This window comes from Rattus norvegicus, chromosome 1 (assembly GCF_021556685.1).
Source record: "Rattus norvegicus strain SHRSP/BbbUtx chromosome 1, alternate assembly SHRSP_T2T, whole genome shotgun sequence".
Lineage (NCBI taxonomy): Eukaryota > Metazoa > Chordata > Mammalia > Rodentia > Muridae > Rattus > Rattus norvegicus.
The window spans coordinates 74,622,986-74,631,878 of record NC_141534.1 but is presented as its reverse complement, the minus strand read 5'-3'; positions in this window follow the sequence as shown (position 1 = coordinate 74,631,878).

Below are 8,893 nucleotides of genomic sequence, written 5' to 3'. Positions count from 1 at the left end.
TGAGGGCTGACATCACATGTTTGTGGAAATTAAGGTCCCTGGAAAGAATCCACTTTAAGGGAATTTGGTCCCACTTCTACCAAAAAAATTCTGTTTATGTGAACACTTTAAATAATTTTAATGGATTTGGTTAATTAATCTACTGTTTGACAGGTATTAAGTGTTAAGAAAGAACTCACAAATTCTGATGTCATGGTTATAAACTGGCCATTGCGTCACATATCCTCAGGGAAGGATAAGCATGTTTAAAGCATTCAATATCCACTGAGAATTAAGTATGGGCAATCCTACAGCAGTGATAGGTACAGAATATCTAAACAAATCTGTGCTATGTAAGCACATTTATGTCTTCAGAATAAAAAATGACAAACAAATCCAAAAGTGTCTTGAATCCTGCTGTACCTAAAAATATACAAAGTCCATCATAGAACCACAATTTAATTATATATTAAATGTTGCTTTTTTAAAAATGTTTTCTTGAATATTTGATGTATTTCTTTTTCAAATATTATCCCCTTCCCCCCTGCTGCCATGCTTCCTCTCCCTGCTTCCTCTCCCTGCTTCTATGGGGATGCTACCACTCCTACCCACCCACTCAAACCTTCACATCATAGCATTATCCCAAATGGGGAAATGAGCAGTCAGAAGACCAAGGACTTTTTCCCTCTTGATGCTGAAAAATGGCATCCTCTGCCACATATGTGGCTGTAGTCATGGGTTCCTCCATGTGTACTCATTGGTTGGTGGTGTAGTTCCTGGGAGCTCTGGTGGGGTTTGGTTGGTTGATATTTTTGTTTCATGATGCAAAACCCTTCAGCTCCTTCAGTTTTTTCTCTATCTCCTACTTTGGAGGTCCCCTGTTTAGTCCAGTGATTAACTGTAAACATCCTCAATCTGTATCAGTAGGGCTCTGGCAAAGGTTCTCAGGAGACACCAATATCTAGCTCCTATCAGTAAGTAATTCTTGGTATCAGAAATAGAGACTGGGTTTGGTGGCTGCATGTGGTAGGATCCCCAGATGGGGCAGTTTCTACACTTGATCTTAACCAAAAGGCCGAGAAGCGATGATGGGGCAGTTTCTAGATGACCTTTTCTTCAGTCCCTATTCCATTCTTTGTCTCTGTATTTCCTCCCGTGAGTATTTTTTCTCCTTTCTAAGAAGGAATGAAGCATCCCATTTTGGTCTTTATTCTTCTGGTGATTTCATATGATCTGTGATTTTTTTCTTATGTTTTCCAAACTTTTGAGCTAATATCCACTTATAACTGACTGCATACCATCTGTGATGTTTTGTGACTATGTTACTTCACTCAGGATGATATTTCCTAGTTCCATTAATTTGCCTATGAATGTCATGAAGTCATTGTTTTTAATAGCCAAGTAGTACTCCATTGTGGAAATGTACCATATTTTTTGTATACATTTGTCTATTGAAGGACATTTAGGTTCTTTCCAGATTCTAGTTATATAAATAAGGCTGAGATGAACACAGTTCTGCAAGTGTCATTGTTATATATTGGAGCATCTAAGGGTGTATGCACAGGAGTGGTATAGCTGGGTCCTCATATAGTACTGTGTCCAGTTTTCTTAGGAGCCACCAGACTGGTTTCCAGAGTGGTTATACCAGCTTGCAATCCAACCAACTATTGAGGACTCTTGCTCTTTCTCTACATATTCGCCAGCATCTACTGTCACTTGAGTTTTTGATCTTAGCCATTCTGACTGGTGTGTGAGGTGGTATCTCAGAGTTGATTTGATTTGCATTTCCCTGATAAATAAGGATCTTGAACATTTCTTTAAGTGCTTCTAAGACATTTGGTATGCGTCAGTTGAGAATTCTTTTTTTAACTCTGTGCCCCATGTAATAAGATTATTTAAATCTGTGGAGTCTAACCTCTTCAGTTATTGAATAGGTTCGATATTAGCTCTCTATCCGATGTAGGATTGGTAAAGAACTTTTTCCAATCTGTGAGTTGCTGTTTTATCCTATTGACAGCCTTTTCCTACAGAAGCTTTGAATTTTTATGAGGTCTCATTTGCCAACACTTGATCATACACCATGAGACATTGGTGTTGCATTCAGTAAATTTTCCCCTGTGTCTATATGTTTGAGAGTCTTCTCCACTTTCTCTTCTATCAGTGTGTCTGGTTTTAGTTGGAGGTCTTTTGATCCACCTGCACTTGACTGTTGAACAAGGTATTGAGAATGGTTCAATTTCCAATCTTCTCCACAATTTCCTCCAGTTGAACCAGCACCAAGTGTTGACAATGTTGTCTCTTTTCCATTGGATAGTTTTAGCATCTTTTTCATAAATCAAAGGACTATATGTTTGTGGGTTCACTTTTGCATCTTCAGTTCTATTCCATTCATCTACCTGCCTGTCTCTGTTCCAATACCATGCAGTTTCTATTATGACTGCTCTGTAATGCACCTTGAGGTCAGAGATGGTGATTCCCCCATTTTTAGTACTGAGAATTGTTTTTGTTATTCTGGTTTTTCTTTTCAAAAGGAATCTGCAAATTGCTCTTTCTAGTTCTGTGAAGAATTGAGTTGGAATTTTGATGGGGATTGCATTAAATCTGTAGATTGCTTTTGGCAAGATGACCATTTTCAAAATATAGTCCTGTCAATCATTGAATGTTGGAGATCTTTCCACCTTGTGAGCTTTTCTTTGATTTCTTTCTTCAGAGACTTGAAGTTCTTGACATACAGATCTTTCACTTTCCTGTTTAGAGTCAGACCAATGTATTTTATATTACTTGTGGTTATTGTGGAGGTTGTCATTTCCTTAATTTCTTTCTCAGCTGTTTATCATTTGAGTAGAGGAAGGCTACTGATTTGTTTGAGTTAATTTTATATTCTTCTACTCTGCTGAAGTTGTTTATCAGCTGTAGAAACTCTCTAGTGGAATTTTTGGTGTCACTTATGTACACTATCATATTATTTGCAAATAGCGATATTTTGGCTTTTTCCTTTCCAATTTGTATCCCTTTGACCTCTTTTTGTGTCTAATTGCTCTGGCTAAGACTTCTAGTACTATATTGACTAGGTAGGGAAAGAGTGGGCAGCATTATCTAGTCCCTAATTTTTGTGGGATTGCTTCAAGTTCCTCTCCATTTAGTTGTATGTTGGCTACTAATGTGCTGTATATTGCTTTTTACTATGTTTAGGTATAGGTCTTGAATTCCTGATCTTTCCAAGACTTTTATCATGAAACTTTTGAATTTTGTCAAATGATTTCTCAACATCTAATGAAATGATCATGTGGTTGTTTTCTTTGAGTTTGTTTATATAGTGGATTATTTTTGGTTGATACATATTTCCATATATTGAAACATCCTTGCATCACTGTGTTGAACATTGTGAAGGATCATAGTGACTTTTTCTTGAATTTGGTTTATGAGAATTTTATTGAGTATTTTTGCACCAATGTTCATGAGGTAAATTGGTCTGAAGTTCTCTTTCTACATAAGGTCTTTGTGTTTTTTACTTATAAACATATTTGTAGCTTCAAAGAAAGAGTTGGGTAGTGTTCCTTCTGTTTTATTTTATGGAATAGTTTTAAGGTATTATGTCTTCTTTGAAGGTCTGTTAGAATCCTGCACTAAACCCATCTGGTGTTAATTTTGTTGTTGTTGTTGTTGTTGTTTGGGGACGTTTTAATGGTTGCTTCTATTTCTTTAGGAGATATGTGACTGTTTATTTGGTTTATCTAACCGTGATTTCACTTGGGTGCCTGGTACCTGTCTAGAAAATAGGCCTTTTCCTTCATATTTTCCAGTTTTGCTGTGTATAGGCTTTTGTAGTAAAATCTGGAGATCTCTTGAACTTCCTCAGTTTTTAACTTATGTCTCCCTTTTAATTTCTGATTTTGTTGTTTTCGATACTCTCTCTGTGCCCTCCAATTAGTCTGGCTAAGAGTTTATCTATCTTGTTGATTTTTGCAAAGAACCAGCTCTTGATTTGTTAGTTCTTTGGATAGTTCTTCTTCTTCTTTATCTTCTCTTCCTCCTCCTCCTCTTCTCCTTTCTCCTTCTCCTTCTCCTTCTCCTTCTCCTTCCTTCTCCTCCTTCTCCTTCTCCTTCCCCTTCTTCTTCTCCTCCTTCTTCTTCTTCTCCTTCTCCTTCTCCTTCCCCCTCTCCTTCTCCTTCTCCTTCTCCTTCCTTCTCCTTCTTCTTCTCCTTCCTTCCTTCTTCTTCTTCTTCTTCTTCTTCTTCTTCTTCTTCTTCTTCTTCTTCTTCTTCTTCTTCTTCTTCTTCTTCTTCTTCTTCTTCTTCTTCTTCTTCTTCTTCATCTTCTCTTCCTTCTCCTCCTCTTCTCCTTTCTCCTTCTCCTTCTCCTTCTCCTTCTCTTTCTCCTTCTCCTTCTCCTTCTCCTTCTCCTTCTCCTTCTCCTTCTCCTTCTCCTTCTCCTTCTCCTTCTTCTTCTTCTTCTTCTTCTTCTTCTTCTTCTTCTTCTTCTTCTTCTTCTTCTTCTTCTTCTTCTTCTTCTTCTTCTTCTTCTTCTTCTTCTCCTCCTTCTTCTTCTTCGTCTTCTTCTCCTTCTCCTTCTCCTTCTCCTTCTCCTTCTCCTTCTCCTTCTCCTTCTCCTTCTCCTTCTCCTTCTCCTTCTCCTTCTCCTTCTCCTTCTCCTTCTCCTTCTCCTTCTCCTTCTTCTTCTTCTTCTTCTTCTTCTTCTTCTTCTTCTTCTTCTTCTTCTTCTTCTTCTTCTTCTTCTTCTCTGTGTTTATTGTATCCTTCTGTCTACTCCTCTTGTGCAAATATCCTTCTTTTTGTTCTAGACCTTTCAGGTATGCTATCAAGCTATTAGTGTATACTCTTTCCAATTTCTTCTTTGGAGGCACTCAGAGCTATCAAAATTCCTCTTAGTTTTCCTTATGTACTATAATTTGGGTATATTGGGCCTTCGTTTTCATTAAATTCTAAAAAGTTTTTAATTACTTTCTGTCTTTCTTGACCAAGTCGTCATTGACTAGAGTATAGTTCAGTTTCCATTTCTGTGTGTGCTTTTTGATGTTTTTGTTGTTACTGAAGACCAGCCTTAGTCTATGGTGATCTGATAGAATGTATAGGATTATGCAATGTCTTTGTATTTATTGAGACCTGTGTTGTGACTGATTAATTATATGGTCAATTTTTGAGAACGTGCCATGAGGTGCTGAGAAAAAGTTATAGTCTTTGTTTGTGGATGAAATGTTCTAAAGATGCCTTTTATATCCATTTGGTTCACAATTTATGTTAATTTCCCTGTGTCTACATCAAGTTTCCATTTCCATTATCTGTCCATTGATGAGAGTGGTGTTCTGAAGTCTCCTACTATTACTGTGTGTGGTGTGATGTATGCTTGGGCTTTAGTAAAATTTCTTATATGTGTGCCCTTGCATTTGGAATACAGATGTTCAGAATTCAAAGTTCATCTTGCTAGATTTTTTTACTTTGATGAAAATGAAGGGTCTTTCCTTATCTTTTTTGATAACTTTGGTTTAAAGTCAATTTTACTCGGTAATAAATTTGCTACTCCAGTTTGATTCTTTGGACTGTGTACTTGGAAAAATGTTCCTAAATCTTTACTCTTCTGGAGTGTCTTTCTTTGTCACTGAGATGTGTTTCCTGTATGTTGTATAATTCTGGGTCCTGTTTACATAAACAGTCTGTTATTCTATGTCTTTTTCATTGGGAAATTGAGTCCATCGATGTTGAGATATTAAGGAATAGTGACTTTTTTCTCTTATTTTTGATGTTCGAGGTAGAATTATGTTTACATGTTTATCTTATGTTGGGTTTGTTGCAAGATTAGTTTCTTTTTTTTCCCCAAGGTGTAGATTCTCTACTTGTGTTGGAGTTTTCTATTTATTATCCTTTGTAGGGCTAGATTAGTGGAAAGGTATTATGCAAATTTCTTTTCATCATAGACTAACTTGTTTTCTCTATCTATGCTAATTGAGAGTTTTGCTGGATATAGTAACCTGTGTTGGCATTTATGTTCTCTTAGGGTCTCTGTAACATCTGTCTAGGATCTTCTAACTTTCATAGTTTCTTTCGAGAGGTCTGCTAAAATTCTGATACGTTTGACTTTACATATCACTTAACCCTTTTTCCTTACTGCTTATAATATTCTTTTCTTTGTGTGTGTATTTGGTGATTTGACTATTATGTGACAGGAGGGAGGAGTTTCTTTTCTCGTTCAATCTGTTTGGAGTTCTGTAGGCTTCTTGTATCTTCATGGGCATCTCTTTTTTAGGTTAGGGATGTTTTCTTATATATTTTTGTTGAAGATACTTACTAGTACTTTAAGTTGGGAATCATCATTCTCTACTGTACCTATGATTCGTAGGTTTGGTCTTCTCATTGCGGCCTGGATTTCTTGGATATTTTCTGTAGGAGCTTTTTGCCTTTTGCATTTCCTTCAACTATTGTGTCAATGTTTTCAATGGAATCTTCTGCTCCTCATATTCTCTCTTCTATCTCTAGTATTCTATTGGTAGTGCGTGCATCTGTACCTCCTGATCCTTTTCCTAGGATTTTTATCTCTGGGTTCGTCTACTCTGTGATTTCTTTATTGTTTCTATTTTCATTTCAAAATCCTGGAATATTTGTTCAATTCTTTCACCTATTTGGTTGTGTTTTTCTGTAATTCTTTAACGAATTTTTATGTTTCCTCTTTAATGGCTTCTACGTGTTTAGCTCTTTTCTGCTATATTTCTTTAAGGGAGTTATTTATGTCATTCTTAAAGCCCTCTATGATCATCATGAGATGTAATTTTAAATACAAATCTCACTTTCGTGGTGTTTGGGGATATCCAGTATTTGTTCTCATAGGAGAACTGGGTTCTGATGATGCCAAATAGTCTCAGTTTCTGTTGCTTAGGTTCTGGTGCCTGCCTTTTGCCATCTGGTTATTTTTGATGCTAGTTGGTCTTGCTTGTTTCTCTTGTGGGCCTGTCAGCCTTGGATTGAGAGCACTCTTGGAAGTCTAGCTGTCTGTTGGCAGGCTTTTTGTCAAAGCACTTTGAAAGAGTCCTGGCTATGGGAGCAGATGGGTACCAAAAAGTCCCTGTGCCAGGATTCCCTGAGGCTTGACAGCCCTGTATACTCATGAAGTGTCTGTCTTTGGACAGTCAATGGGGAGATAGTGCAGTCTCACCAGTGGCTGAGGGTTTAGTAGGAAGAGTGCTCCTGGCAGATTTTGTGTCTGAGGGTTTTGGGAAAGTCCCAGCTCTGGGCTGAGATGGAGATCAAAGGGACCCCATAATCCTTGTTGTTTACCAGGAATCTGCATTAAGAATGTCAGGTAGATAACTAATTTAAAAAAGGTTTTCCTTAGTGGAATCAGCTGTTATGTAGGTGGAGCCTTTCTATGACAGGAGTTCCTATCCTGCAGTTTCATTTTCTCCCTTTGTTATAAAATAAAATTTAATTGAAATATGTCAAAGACTGTTTTGTTTCTAATGTTGAGTGTTTGGTAATTGTCTCTAGTCTACACAACTCACAATATTTTGGAAATTTATAGAGACATCATTCTTGATAACTCCAATGTACTCTTCATCTTGTGCCCATTTATTGTAAATTTCATATTTTAAATATCCTTTCTGGTATGATTTTCATTTTCCTCTTTGTTTTATCTTCATCACAGTTTTTCTAACTCCTTTGCCTAGTTTTCAACTTTGGATCTGAACTCAAAATATTTTTTTTGTGAGACTTCTCACTGGGATGTTTATTTGATTCATCTCCCTTTACATAATTTAGTTTGAATTTCTTTCCTTATTTTCTACCCTTATTGAATTCTTTCGTCACTAAGAAACTCATTTATTTTTGTATGCAAGTTTTCATGAGTGATTTGTATTTTTCCCAAAGTAATTTGTAGTTTCTTCGAACTTTTGGAATATTCTTATAATCATTCTTTGATTTCTGTTTAGTATATTTTTGAAAATACTCTCATATGAGTCTATGACTATACCATTTGAATATAATGTTACTTTGATGTCTCCATGTTTTTCTTTGTCTATTTCTATATGTGGGAATAGAACACTGATTAGGTTGTTTTTAATCTTCCAGTATACTTCCAGTAAATATTTTTGTAATAGTCAAGTGAGACAAGGTTAGAACATATGTGAGATTTCTCCTCTACTTTTTGAATGCATATCTATCGCAGAAGCTACATTTTTAGCTCATATGTTCTTTTCCATGATAATGAATTTCCTTACCATTACAATGAAGAATATTAGCTACAAAAGTCATAACTGTACAACATGAGATATCTCTTCAAATCAAATCATGATTGAAGATTTTTTTTAAACTTATATAGTTAAAATAATCAGTGATGGTTTCAGTTGGGCAGCTTGAATTTGAAATTTGAAACCCATGCTCATCAGAATTCATATTTATAATGTATGAAGGAACCAAAATGGGATGTTTTATTTACACATTTTTCAAAGACAATTTATCATTTCAGCCAGTTTCCCTCCACAGAGTGAAGGAATATTAACATACCCTTCTTTGTTTGAGTGAACTATGCAAGAATTAAAGGGGTGAAAGCAAGATTCTTAATTGGCTAATTTATTTTACAAGGTGTGATTCATGTCAGAAGAGAAGTCTCAGCTGTCAAGAAAAATTTCTAGTCATGAAGGCAATTGAAGTTTGATTTCCAGCAGCCATTGAGTTACAATAAGTTCGTCCAAGTATCTGGAGTTATTAATTCCTCTTTAGACATTCATGAAGCACACAGGCAGGTATTACACAGACATACATGCTGAAAAAATCCATAACTATATTAAAATAAAGAAAAAGTTGAAAATTTAAAATTTATAGCATCTAAATGTATGATGAGAAGTGTTGCATATTTAGTACTTATTTGTATATGGCTTTAAAAAGTGTAAATTAAAAATAACAACTT